This window comes from Salvelinus sp. IW2-2015, linkage group LG6.2 (genome assembly GCF_002910315.2).
Source record: "Salvelinus sp. IW2-2015 linkage group LG6.2, ASM291031v2, whole genome shotgun sequence".
In the NCBI taxonomy this organism is placed as follows: domain Eukaryota; kingdom Metazoa; phylum Chordata; class Actinopteri; order Salmoniformes; family Salmonidae; genus Salvelinus; species Salvelinus sp. IW2-2015.
This window is the reverse complement of record NC_036846.1, coordinates 24709746-24724929: the sequence shown is the minus strand read 5'-3', so window position 1 is coordinate 24724929 and position 15184 is coordinate 24709746. Positions and strand designations below refer to the sequence as shown.

The following is a 15184-nucleotide window of genomic DNA, read 5'->3' as shown; positions in this document are numbered from 1 at the left end:
TATTTCACAGTCCATTTGAGGTTACTGTCATCCCTTATTAACATATATTTCCCTTTCTATATGCAGCCTGAACACAGTACCACTGTATAAGTACCCCAAAGACCATTACCTCAGGGAACTGGTAATTTACCCCTTTCAAACACATTATAAAAATAAAAAAAACATGTTAAATCAAAAATAAACAATTTAGAATTACAACTCTTTATAACTCCCTGCGGAAATAATAATAATCTCCTAAAGTAATGGTACAATTTGGATAGAGAATGGTGTTTCTCATGAATTTTATGCTGAAACCCCCCTTCTATTTAATTCCTAATGAAGTTGATCATTCTTCATTAGGAATTTTTAATATTCAGGACTTTCGTCACCATTAAAATGTTTCCTCTCCCTTTCTTTCCCTGTCCTTCGGAAAACATTTAAATACCTCTTCAAAACATTTCATCCTCCTGCAAACCCATTTTAACTGAATTGAAAAAACTCCTTCCAATAAATCCCACAACACGGCGATAGTATCTCTCCACCGAGTCTAACGATTCACTGGTCTCCTTTTCCCCATGATTCTCCATAACCATCATACCATATATCAAAAAAAATGTAAGTTCATTTTAGGTTTGGTACCCCAATGCTACTTCCGCGTGACCCTTCCACCCTCTCGTCCATTCTAGAATCCCATTCCAGAATAAGACGACATCAAACGTAAATGTATTCAAAAATAAAACCACAAACTGTCTAATGATTTAGACAAACCCTAAGGCCTTCTGCATTTGCAATGAGTGTTGTCATATAATTTAAATGTTACCTTTAGAATCCATTCCCTTGGCATTTCGCCTAGAATCTTCAACCCTAAATACGTTTTCCTGTGGCCAATTTAGCCAATGTTTCATCGTAAGGAATCTGCAATATATATATGTGGTTCCATAACACTTTCTCTCACCAAGGCAGCCGCTTTGGCCATTTCGTCTGATTTACGATTACCTATGGCAATTTTATCTGTACGACTTGTATGAGCTTCACGTTACCATTGCTAATTTACTGGTTAACTGACATTATTCTAATAATACATCTACCTCCAAACCATTTTTATTGGTGTTCCTGTCGCTGCTAACATGCCCCGTGGTGACCACAATGTACCGAAATCATGAATTACTCCAAATGCATACCACACACAGCCTACCCCTATTACTCTATTACTCTATTCCCTTCTATGTTTATGGAACTCATTTTTAAAATGTAATTTTAGGTTTAGCAATTCCAATACTGGCGCTTGACACAATTGTTTCTTTAACTCGACAAACACTTCCTCACACTCACTTCCTCACACTCACTTCCTCACACTCACTTCCTCACACTCACTTCCTCACACTCACTTCCTCACACTCACTTCCTCACNAAAACACAGGTCATAACAAAAGTTAAGTTCATTACATTTCTGTTTCAGTAAATTAGACAAACATTGACTATGACGAATTATGACATTAACCTTTCCTTCATACCATCTCCAAGACAAATGTCAAAAAGCATAACATAATGTTACTGCTAAAAAAAACATTTTCTACATAAGTCCATACTCTCTTATTCTACTGGCGACCTCTAGGAAGAGTTACCAGATCATGAAGATAGCAATACATATTTCACAGTCCATTTGAGGTTACTGTCATCCCTTATTAACATATATTTCCCTTTCTATATGCAGCCTGAACACAGTACCACTGTATAAGTACCACAATGACCATTACCTCAGGGAACTGGTAATTTACCCCTTTCAAACACATGATTTAAAAAAAAAACATGTTAAATCAAAAATAAACAATTTAGAGTTACATCTCTTTATAACTCCCTACAGAAATAATAATAATCTCCTAAAGTAATGGTACAAGTTGGATAGAGAACAGTGTTTCTCATGATTTTTATGCTGAAACCCCCCTTCTATTTAATTCCTAATGAAGTTGATCATTTATTAGGAATTTTTTATATTCAGGGCTTTCGTCACCATTAAAATGTTTCCTCTCCCTTTCTTTCCCTGTCCTTCGGAAACCATTTAAATACCTCTTCAAAACATTTCATCTTCCTGCAAACCCATTTTAACTGAATTGAAAAGACTCCTTCCAATAAATCCCACAACACGGCGATAGTATCTCTCCACCGAGTCTAACGATTCACTGGTCTCCTTTTCCCCATGATTCTCCATAACCATCATACCATATATWAAAAAAAAAATGTAAGTTCATTTTAGGTTTTCCGTGTGACCCATCCACCCTCTCGTTCATTCTAGAATCCCATTCCAGAATAAGACGACATCAAACGTAAATGTATTCAAAAATAAATCCACAAACTGTCTAATGATTTAGACAAACCCTAAGGCCTTCTGCATTTGCAATGAGTGTTGTCATATCATTTAAATGTGTAACCTTTAGAATCCATTCCCTCGCATTTCGCCTAGAATTTTCAACCCTGAATACGTTTTCCTGTGGCCAATTTAGCCAATGTCTCATCGTAAGGAATCCGCAATATATATATGTGGTTCCATAACACTTTCTCTCACCAAGGCAGCCGCCTTAGCCATTTCGTCTGCTTTACGATTACCTATGGCAATTTTATCTGTACGACTTGTAAGAGCTTCACATTTTACCACTGCTAATTTACTGGTTAACTGACATTATTCTAATAATACATCTACCTCCAGACCATTTTTATTGGTGTTCCTGTCGCTGCTAACATGCCCCGTGGTGACCACAATGTACCGAAATCATGAATTACTCCAAATTCATTCCACACAGCCTACCCCGTTACTCTATTCCCTTCTATGTTTATGTAACTAATTTTTAAAATGTAATTTTAGGTTTAGCAATCCCAATACTGGCGCTTGACACAATTGTTTCTTTAACTTGACAAACACTTCCTCACACTCACTTCCTCACACTCACTTCTTCACACTCACTTCCTCACACTCACTTCCTCACACTCACTTCCTCACACTCACTTCCTCACACTCTATCTCCTCATGTGAACCCTTCCCCCCCTTACGTCAACTCTGTAAGCGGCTCAGCAATTTCAGAGAATGACGGAATAAAATATTTAACAAAATTGAAAACTCCTAAAGTTTTCCTGAGCGTGCGAGGAGTGTTTGTCCGTGCCAAAGAACGCAGGGTTTTCTACCCGTTCCCGGGTAATGTGTATCTTGCCCTTTAGAAATGTAAAACCCCAAATATGTTACCTTTTGCTTTACTAGTTGTGCTTTGTCATACGATGCGACCCCGTTCCGCCAAATTKTCTACCAATGTGGTGCGGTCTCGCATATGAGTTTCTTTGTCTTTTGACGCTAATAACAAATCAGCCACGTATTGTACCAACACAGAACCTACATTTGACACCCTTTTAACGATTTGTTTCAATGCTAAATGATACCACGTGGGACTATTTGTAAATCCAATCGGTACTTCAATTAAAGTTAGGTAAAACCTGATCTAATACGTCTTCCATCACATAGAAAATGTAATTTCTATGTACCTCTTATCGATCGAACAGGAACTATACACCGCTAGGTGAAAGTTCCATTCTTGCTAACCTCAAAACGATTAGTTGTTGCTCCTTTGAAAAAGATGCAAACTCTTGTATAGCTGCATTTCCTGCTAATGCACTAGGTTCCAGTATCACCTTACACTCATTCTTCCAGTGCCCGATAGTCCCTAAAACAGGGAGCCCTCTCCTTACGTTTGGATGTTTTATCGCTACGTTTCTTCGTTTTATCCTGGCCATTGAAACTATTGTTAGCGATTTCCTCTATGGCCCTATTAACCCCTCGCACGTCTGCAAGGTGAGCGGAGTCATATTCCACTCTCAAAACATCGTCTTGAATTAAATCTACTACCCCCGCAATTACCGTTTTGATCAGAGGGTTCAAACACGTTATTAAAGCAGAAGCGCAATTTTTTCCAATACACTCCCGTTCCCAGGCCTTCTGTAGTAAAGTACTGGTGTTACACTTTATGGGTTTACGCATTTTCTGTTGATAGAATGCTGACATTAAARCGCTGGAATATTGAGCTTTTGATTCTGTTTTTATGTCCTTGTGCCAAGTCATAATTGCCTCCCTGAATTCTTTATTTGATTTTGAATTCACCGTCAGCAGGAAAATATTGTCTAATTTGATCTAATTTGCACACAAAAAATCCCATATTCCAGGTGAATTGGTAGAATGCTCATGTGCCTCCATGGCGTGATTTAAATTCTGCTATCTCTATATTACAGGGAGAAACGGGTCCGTTTGTCGCCATATCAATAGTTATTAGTCCCTAAACAGGGTATCTTAGATTTCTTAACCTCTTTGGGCTAGGGGGCAGTATTTTGACATCTGGATGACAAGCGCGCCCAAAGTAAACAGCCTGTTACTCAGGCCCAGAAGCTAGGATATGCATATAATTGGTAGATTTTGATAGAAAAGTTTCTAAAACTGTTAAAATTATGTCTGTGAGTATAACAGAACTGATATGGCAGGCGAAAACCCGAGGACAAACCATCCAGAAAAGAAAGAAAAAATTCAGCCCACCATTGATTCCTATTGCTGTCATTTTTAATATGAAGGGAAAACCTCCCAGATTGCAGTTCATATGGCTTCCACTAGATGTCATCAGTCTTTAGAAAGAGTTTCAGGCTTGTTTTTGGAAAAATTTGCTAGAATTTGTAGTGGCTCCCATTTTGGCTCTAGTGTTTGTTACGCGTACTGGTGAATGCGCGTACTTTGTTGTTTATCTCCGGTAATGACAATAACGATTCTCCATCTTAAATGTTATTGTTTATTTACGTATTAGGGTACMTGAGGTTTTATTATAAATGTTGTTTGGGAAAGTTTATTGGTAACGTTTGGGATTAATTTTGTATGCATTTTGAAGGAGGGAAACTGGTGGATTATTGAAAGAAGYGCGSCAGCTAAACTGAGTATCTGAGGATATAAAGAAGGACTTTATCGCACAAAACAACCTTTTGGAGTGCCAACAGAAGAAGATCTTCARAGGTAAGTGATTTATTWTATYGCTATTTCTATCGCTATTTCTAATGCTTTTGTGTGCTGAGCGCTGTCCTCAGATAATCGCATGGTGTGCTTAACAAGAAGTTAAGCTTTTAACTGATGTATGACACTTGTATTTTCATGAATGTTAAATATTAATATTTCTGTAATTTGAATTTCGCGCTCTGCAATTTCACCGGAAGTTGTCGAGATGGTACACTAGCGTCCCACTGATCCACAAGAAGTTTACTCCCGTCGATTATACACACCATCTATTAACTATTTTCTAAGATAGCACTACACACTTCCCTGGATAATAATTCATTGGACACGGCACTTAATACCTAAACGTCTGCGAATCTAACTTAATACCTAAACGTCTGCGAATCTATTACTGGAGAATACGGATTTCTTAATGTCTTTGTGCCGTATCTCCTCCAATATCCCTATTATTGATAACACTTCACCAAAATKATTCACAYTTGTCTTCCTATTTCCACATAATCTGCCATGGTTCACCCCCCCAACAGGGCACACAACTAACCTTCCATTCACACTTTTATGGCCAATACAACTAGGCTCTCACCCTGTTATAGCTATGCAGGGAACCAACCCCACTGGTATTTACCCCCTAGGACTTACCCTTCGCAGGTTCCAGCCTGTGTGAGTTTACCTTCTGGGACTCACCCTATATTTATAGTAATCACAGGTATTAATCCACTGGRATTTACTATTGACTTTATAGTACTAGCAGGAACCAACCTGCTAGGGAGTTACCCCCTACGACTTACCTTACAGGTACYAGCCTGTATGAGTTTACCTTCCGGGCCTTACCATTTACTATAAAACTACGACCGGTCGTTACACAATGGGCCTTTTGAATAAACTCAGGCTTCAAAAGGCTGTATTCTATAATTATTCAGCCTACGATTCTCATCTCCCCAAGATGTCAAAATGAGTGGTAACAGGTGTAGGAACTTGCCTACCTTATTTGCTGTGCCGGCTCCTGTTCCACTGATCTGGACTCTTTGATTACAAATCGCCAACTATTAGGTTCTTATTTTTCAGAGTAAATAACTCACAAACACTAGAGAAGCTTTAACCAATCTACCCAAAGGTTCTGTGCATCTGAAATCAGACAAAACATTTCAGACATCACAGTTTATATACATCCTACTTCAGACACTCCTCTTCCTTACAGTTTATGGCTCCACAGGAAAGAAGGTAACCAGATAGCAACCCTGATTACTCCCTTAAGGGTAACTGACCTCACCTCTCACCTCCTGACCCACAGATATCCATCTGTCTTCCCTATATCAACACATCGCTCTCCTCCATCAAACACATTCCAAAGCCTTCTGGCTTTTTACAAACTCTTTCTATTCAAGGCTTTGTCTCTATCATTTATTTAATATCTCTATGTTCAAAGTTTAGCCGATTCCAACACCAGACAACAGTGTGTGTGAGAGGTGTTTGTAGAGGTGAAGRACAAAACTGGTGTTGACCTCTCCAACACCATMAAACAAGTACTAGCTCCACTGAATGTCAAGGAGAAGCTGGTTGCACAAACCTACGATTGGTCAGCGCTGATGAGTGGTAATGTACGTGGTGTCCAAACGCTACTGAAGGATTCCTTCCCGACCGCAGAACTCCAGTGTTCTACCCAGCTATGGCTTGTGGGTAACCAGGAGAAGCTGAAAAGTGAGCTGTTCACTGTCTACCGGCATCCTGAGCTGCACACTGGAAAGACAGCACTTTCTTTATTGAAATCACTCTATGAGAATAACCTGCAGGAGGACTTGTCTGAGACGGTCTCTCTTCTCAAAATCATCATCACCACTCCGATGACAACTGCCGAGTCAGAGAGAAACTTTTCTACCTTAAAAGGATAAAAACCTTCATACGCAACTCCATGGRCCAGAAAGGTTAAATGCTTTGGCCATGCTGTCAATCCAGCATGACTTCATTCAAGTGTATGTTAGTAGCCCATGTGCCTCACCCTAAGAATTTGGTACCCTTTCCCCCCTAAGAACTTAGCCTACTGTTCTGACTTGGTGGTGCACATATAGCCTGTTTTGGAAAAATTTAATTTAATATTGTAACAGCCTGCTTACCTGCCCCCATTGTAAGAACTTTCATTGTCTGCTTATGTACCCCTGTTAATTTATCCTCCTGTTTTGACTTGGTGTACAGGGAGGATACTGTAAGAATGGCCCATGTTCTAAATTATGTCGCTGTCCATTTCAAAAGTGCTGAACAAATAGGCGGTGTATAGGCTACATCTGTCTCAGCTCGCTCATGTCTTAATGGAAATGACGGCTTTCCTCTTACCCGCTTATCTTCATTTATGTCATAGTTTGTACATCAGCATTGTTATATTGCTCATAAAGGTCCATCTCATTAGTATCTTATTCATCATTTTAGGCAGTGTTAGAATGATGCATTTCATTTGTTTTTCTTACTTTGTGTGTTATAATTATCTCTGGTGCTTTTCTCTACGAGAAGGGTGGTAAGTTACAGACCCAATAACATTATATTATAGTATCCCCTCCTCGTAACCATGGTTGCCAGTGACAGTCTCTTGTTCAACAGACAGTTCAGTAACAGTCTCTTGTTCAACAGACAGTTCAGTAACAGTCTCTTGTTCAACAGNTTTTCTTACTTTGTGTGTTATAATTATCTCTGGTGCTTTTCTCTACGAGAAGGGTGGTAAGTTACAGACCCAATAACATTATATTATAGTATCCCTTCCTCGTAACCATGGTTGCCAGTGACAGTCTCTTGTTCAACAGACAGTTCAGTAATAGACCCATCTTATTCCAGTTCATATTGCGAGGGTAGTTTTGTTTGCTCAATGTGCTTTCAGTGCGTCTGTATATTGTCTATAAAAGTGGATCCTCGTGATTGCATTGTCCTTCCTTTTTAGACCACATAGGACAAATAAAATACTTCAAATGGTAGGCTCACCGCTGAGTCTGGGTCTCTCGCTCTGTGGTGACTTAACGAAGAGTAAAGTTGAGGCCTCAACATCTTGCTGAATTTATCTGAACTAATATCTATCTGAACTTCTGTCGCTGTCCATTTAGAAATTGATGAACGAATAGGCCTCATCGCAGCTCGTTTGCATGAACTTGCTTATACTTAAGAGCTAAGTGTTAATTATAGAAGAACAAACATTGTGAATGTACAGAACATAAATGTAATAATGTTTGTGAATGTTTCAACTCATGTCAACATTCATTATTATTGAAGGAGAAAAGCGGTTCTTATCCAGTTACACAAATCCACAAGGTGTCAGTAGAAACCATATTTATTTAAGCAAGTCAGCCATAGGCTCCCCTGTTGGGACAGCTTTCTGTAGACCCTAACAGTTTGTGGGAAATGTTATAGTGCATTTTTATGTATTGTTTAGTGTTGTAGTTTCTTCGCTGGCATGCATCTAAAAAAAGTATGTTTTTTTTGCCCCACCAAGATTGACATGCTAAAATCGCCACTGCCTGTCATAACAACCCGATTTTAGGGCGTTCTTAAATTCCTCAGTTATTCTGCGCTCTACCACTGTCAAACTAGAGTGCTCTGAAAAGTGGAGTAGATTGCCAGGGTGAATTTACTATCACACCCATTGTCTGGTGAGAGGATAAATATAATGTATGTACTGATTTTAAAATAATGGTTTTAATGAAAACATGTCATTATTTGCCTTGTGCCTAAGAACAGCCTGTTGGGGAACATTTCTAACCAAGGGAGACTTTTTATTAGATTTCTTCAAAACAATCAAAGTGTATTAATAATTATTGCAATAATGGAGCTTGTCAAGGACACATCCTCCTGAATAAATGACAAACAACAGATATGTCGAATGGGTCAAAGTTTATCATTTGTATAAAATTAAATGAATAATTCACATCAGATAGAATCTGCTGTGAAGACTGTTGTCATTGTATAGAAACCAGGGTTTGGCCCCCAAGACGGGGTTCTTCTCATCAGCTCTCCAGACCAGAGACATCTCCTCCCTGGTACCTCGTAGTACACAAACACCAACTCAAGTCTATGGCATGCAGGCTGTAGCTTTTATCACCACGCTATCATAAATCAATTGCCAGCCCCAGAGGCCCAACTCGGTCCACACAGACACAGATGAGAGAGTACTGAGAAACCTTATTCGATGCATAAACAAACAGTATTACAACATAATCTTGTAAATGTTCTACCATAAACCCTAAGGGAGTTATCACACGATAATCCCTGGGTTCTCATCCCTTATTACTTAACTATAACATGGAATGATGGGTGTCATAACCATGTCATAAGTCATTATAGTGTGCACAGACTCCTTAACCCTTAAGTAGAGTGATATTCATTTGAGGTGTTATAACACCGTTACAGATGTGCCTAATACTACAGAGTTGATAGTATCACAGAAACATTCAGGACCTCCAAGAAATATGGGCAAATTGGAGTATAGACAGAGATATATATATATATATATTTATTTAGGATGACACAATACTGAGTTGTACAAGCAGAACCACTTCCAGATATAAAAAAAAAAGCTACATTGTTTTTTGGCATGTTATTATAATAATATAATTTTGAATCTAAATGGAAGCAAATAAAATTATATCACAAACTCACAACAGGATTTGTGAAAGCTGTGAAAAAAGGAAGATCTGCAGGCTACAGTAACAATGAGCGCTTGTTAATGCAAGGGTTAATTACAGTAATTTACTGTGTTAATTACATTAATTTACCGTATCTCATTCTTGGAGTGGAAACGTTGTTTGCCGTAACATCATGCTCAATAAATGTCCATAATGTGGCTTAAATTTATGGTTTTGTCACACAGTTATTTTGTTCACATTTATTCATCCTTTTATAGAGCATGAAATACGGTTATAGATGATTTGTGACCCATTTATGTAGTGCTTATGAAGCCTATATGAATGCTTTATGAAGCCTTCATAAGATACACTTGAAATAATGCGGGACCAAGATATGTACTTTCTGCTCCCATACATTTTCCCTGACAGAATGGTGCCTTCTGGTTTGCTTAATATAAGGAATTTGATGTTATAACTTTACTTAATAACTTTCCCCACCACTGTACTTGAAGGTGCAATATGCTCTGCCATTTCCTGGTTGCTAAAATTCTAACAGTTTTCCTAATCTCAGTTTGTGACAAATCAAGCAGTCATTGTGTAGAGAATCATTGTACCATCTAAAGCGCTGTGAAATATATTTTCCGATAACCAAAAATACTGTATTTTCAGCTGTTTGAAGCTGGTGTACACAATCGAAAGTGCAAAAGCAGGGGTGTTCTCGGATGGCTGAGGGGCAGCTCTCAGNGAGGGTAGTTTTGTTTGCTCAATGTGCTTTCAGTGCGTCTGTATATTGTCTATAAAAGTGGATCCTCGTGATTGCATTGTCCTTCCTTTTTAGACCACATAGGACWAATAAAATACTTCAAATGGTAGGCTCACCGCTGAGTCTGGGTCTCTCGCTCTGTGGTGACTTAACGAAGAGTAAAGTTGAGGCCTCAACATCTTGCTGAATTTATCTGAACTAATATCTATCTGAAYTTCTGTCGCTGTCCATTTAGAAATTGATGAACGAATAGGCCTCATCGCAGCTCGTTTGCATGAACTTGCTTATACTTAAGAGCTAAGTGTTAATTATAGAAGAACAAACATTGTGAATGTACAGAACATAAATGTAATAATGTTTGTGAATGTTTCAACTCATGTCGACATTCATTATTATTGAAGGAGAAAAGCGGTTCTTATCCAGTTACACAAATCCACAAGGTGTCAGTAGAAACCATATTTATTTAAGCAAGTCAGCCATAGGCTCCCCAGTTGGGACAGCTTTCTGTAGACCCTAACAGTTTGTGGGAACCGTTATAGTGCATTTTTATGTGTTGTAGTTTCTTCGCTGGCATGCATCTAAAAATAATTATTTTTTGCCCCACCAAGATTAACATGCTAAAATCGCCACTGCCTGTCATAACAACACCGATTTTAGGTCGTTCGTAAATTCCTCAGTTATTCTGCGCTCTGCCACTGTCAAACTAGAGTGCTCTGAAAGCGGAGTAGATTGCCAGGGTGTATTTACTATCACACCCATTGTCTGGTGAGAGGATGAATATAATGTATGTACTGATTTTAAAATAATGGTTTTAATGAAAACATGTAATTATTTGCCTTGTGCCTAAGAACAGCCTGTTGGGGAACATTTCTAACCAAGGGAGACTTTTTATTAGATTTTTTCAAAACAATCAAAGTGTATTATTAATTATTGCAATAATGGAGCTTGTCAACGACACATCCTCCTGAATAAATGACAAACAACAGATATGTCGAATGGGTCAAAGTTATCATTTGTATAAAATTAAATGAATAATTCACATCAGATAGAATCTGCTGTGACGACTGTTGTCATTGTATAGAAACCAGGGCTTGGCCCCCAAGACGGGGTTCTTCTCATGAGCTATCCAGACCAGAGACATCTCCTCCCTGGTACCTCGTAGTACACAAACACCAACTCAAGTCTATGGAATGCAGGCTGTAGCTTTTATCACCAAGCTATCATAAATCAATTGCCAGCCCCAGAGGCCCAACTCGGTCCACACAGACACAGATGAGAGAGTACTGAGAAACCTTATTCGATGCATAAACAAACAGTATTACAACATAATCTTGTAAATGTTCTACCATAAACCCTAAGGGAGTTATCACACGATAATCCCTGGGTTCTCATCCCTTATTACTTAACTATAACATGGAATGATGGGTGTCATAACCATGTCATAAGTCATTATAGTGTGCACAGACTCCTTAACCCTTAAGTAGAGTGATATTCATTTGAGGTGTTATAACACCGTTACAGATGTGCCTAATACTACAGAGTTGATAGTATCACAGAAACATTCAGGACCTCCAAGAAATATGGGCAAATTGGAGTATAGACAGAGATATATATATATATATATTTATTTAGGATGACACAATACTGAGTTGTACAAGCAGAACCACTTCCAGATATAAAAAAAAAAGCTACATTGTTTTTTGGCATGTTATTATAATAATATAATTTTGAATCTAAATGGAAGCAAATAAAATTATATCACAAACTCACAACAGGATTTGTGAAAGCTGTGAAAAAAGGAAGATCTGCAGGCTACAGTAACAATGAGCGCTTGTTAATGCAAGGGTTAATTACAGTAATTTACTGTGTTAATTACATTAATTTACCGTATCTCATTCTTGGAGTGGAAACGTTGTTTGCCGTAACATCATGCTCAATAAATGTCCATAATGTGGCTTAAATTTATGGTTTTGTCACACAGTTATTTTGTTCACATTTATTCATCCTTTTATAGAGCATGAAATACGGTTATAGATGATTTGTGACCCATTTATGTAGTGCTTATGAAGCCTATATGAATGCTTTATGAAGCCTTCATAAGATACACTTGAAATAATGCGGGACCAAGATATGTACTTTCTGCTCCCATACATTTTCCCTGACAGAATGGTGCCTTCTGGTTTGCTTAATATAAGGAATTTGATGTTATAACTTTACTTAATAACTTTCCCCACCACTGTACTTGAAGGTGCAATATGCTCTGCCATTTCCTGGTTGCTAAAATTCTAACAGTTTTCCTAATCTCAGTTTGTGACAAATCAAGCAGTCATTGTGTAGAGAATCATTGTACCATCTAAAGCGCTGTGAAATATATTTTCCGATAACCAAAAATACTGTATTTTCAGCTGTTTGAAGCTGGTGTACACAATCGAAAGTGCAAAAGCAGGGGTGTTCTCGGATGGCTGAGGGGCAGCTCTCAGACGAGAGACTCTTCCCTAACTCAGTTGCCGGCAGAGGAGGCGACAACTGCTTAGGGAGTTCAGCCATGAGGCATGGTGACTGTTAAAACAGTTGACCTGAGGGATTCAACAAACATTGCTAGTTACTCAACTACTACCCATCCATAACAGCAGTGAAAAGAAAGGAAAAGCCTCTACTAGAGTAACAACTTCCAAAACAATGCAATCCGCTTTGCATTACAGGCACTAAAGTACTGGCAAAAAATGTGGCAGACAAATATTTTACGACTTAAAATATCTCCTGAATCACAAAGCTGTTAAGTTTGGGAAAATCCAACCACACATCACGGAGTACCAACTCCCTCACATGAGAGTGGCTGCCATCATAGTTATGCGGTATTGCCTTGTCATCGGGCAGACTTGACGGTTTATTTGGTTCTTGATTAAAAAAGAAATGGAATAGCACCCCTTCACACACCCGGCAGAAACCCTAGACGGCACAAACCCTGGTTTCAGTCTGCTTTCGACAAACACTGGTCATGCAAATTTCCTTTCAGAAGGCACAATAAATACAACAAACACAGGCCGCAAATAATACATCTGGAAGTGCTCTCCAAGACATTTAACGTTCCAGCAGTGGCCCCTAGTTATCAGTTTGACTTAAACTCATCTTGCAAATTATGCGACTTAAAATCAGACTGTGAAATGGCTCGTCTAGCAATTCGATCACAACAACCAACTTGGCAAGAGCTTGACATACTTTTTTTCAGATAAATGTGGGCAAGATATTGTGACAATCCAGTGTGTAAACGTCTCTAGGAGGATTTACCCAGAAAGGACTCACCAGCTGCTACATCCACTTGCCAAGGGTGCTTCTGGTCAAAGTATTTACTCAGCGGGTGTGAAATGTGGTGGTCATCTTATTTCCATATCAAATGAGGTAGACGACCAGAAGCTTATCACAAGCACAAGTCAAGCTATTACCCTTAAACTAAATCTTAAAATCACATACCTTAAATTTTTTGTAATGGGAGCAGCGTCAATCAACATCTACTTCTCATGAAACAGTTCTAAACAAGCAACTTTCAACGCACCAGTATGAAGTTGATACAACAACAGTCTGGAGTTACTTCCAGGGGGAAACAACAATGGTTTTTTTTTTTTTTGTGAGTCAGATAACCTTATCGTAGAAGGACATCTGTGCTTCACATGAGAAACAGATGTCCCAATCTTCTCCTCTTCTTCTTCGTCTTTAAGTGACATTACTGCCAGTGCTTGACTTCAGTCCTGCCAGCTTCACTGATCATCTCTGGATCCTGCAGTGAGTAACTGGGCTCAGCACTTGTCACAATCAGGCACCCAGTGACGTAGCGTTTGGAGCTCAGGTGTCGGAAGGAGAGAGGCAGGCTGGGTTTGCTCCTCAAATGTTGATCCTTACGACCAACGGCCTCTCAGACTCTGACCTGAGTGGCCCTGTAGTTATAAAGAGAAACGGACAAAAGTTAGTCTTTTAGTTCTGGCACTTCCTTTAATTCTCAAAAAATATATATATATTTTTTGTTCATTATCTAATTTCAATAGACCGGGTAGCTAAACATTGACAACAAAAACATTAATTCACATTAGACGAGTGCACACTTTAAATTACACGTAAAAAAGTAACTTAAAAGTGCAACTGACAGCGTTTTACTACCTTTCAGACATGAAAGTGACAAGACAGACAATTCATAATATCAGTAAAAAATATAAAATTCCCAGTTTATGCTACAAAACCAACTTCATAAGAGGTTTGACTCAACATTTCATGACACCAAGGCTGTGGTAGAATAGATGGATGCAGTTCAATGAATAATTCATATAATTTACCAATACATTTATTTGATTTAATATTAAGAGAGCACAGCCTCCCACCAGAGAGGCCCACAGATCTCCCACCGCAAGAGAGGCCACACTCCCACCCGAGAGGCCCACAGACTCCCACCCAGAGAGGCCCACAGACTCCCACCCGGGAGAGGCCCAAACCCCAGACAGAGAGCCCACAGGCTCCCACCCACAGAGGCCACAGACTCCCACCCAGAGAGCCACGACTCCACAGAGAGGCCACAGACTCCACCCAGAGAGGCCCACAGACTCCCACCCAGAGAGGCCACAGACTACAGAGCACACTCCCACCCAGAGGCCCACAGACTCCCACCAGAGAGGCCACAGTCTCCACCCAGAGAGGCCCACGGGAGCAACCGGGTCAAGCGCTCCGCCCAAAGGCAGGTCGACAGATCTCCCGAACCACGACTTATTGGCCCCACGGCCAAGCTCCCAACTGCCAGGCACCAACCATCCAAGATCCCCCTACACGTTC

At 39.3% G+C, this 15184-nt stretch overlaps 1 protein-coding gene across 5 annotated transcripts in view; it reads left to right on the top strand.

Annotated features, from left to right (window-relative positions):
• Nucleotides 1-15184, top strand: part of LOC111966030 (zinc finger protein ZFP2-like) — a 99347-nt gene that overhangs the window by 47349 nt on the left and 36814 nt on the right. The window lies entirely within an intron of this gene.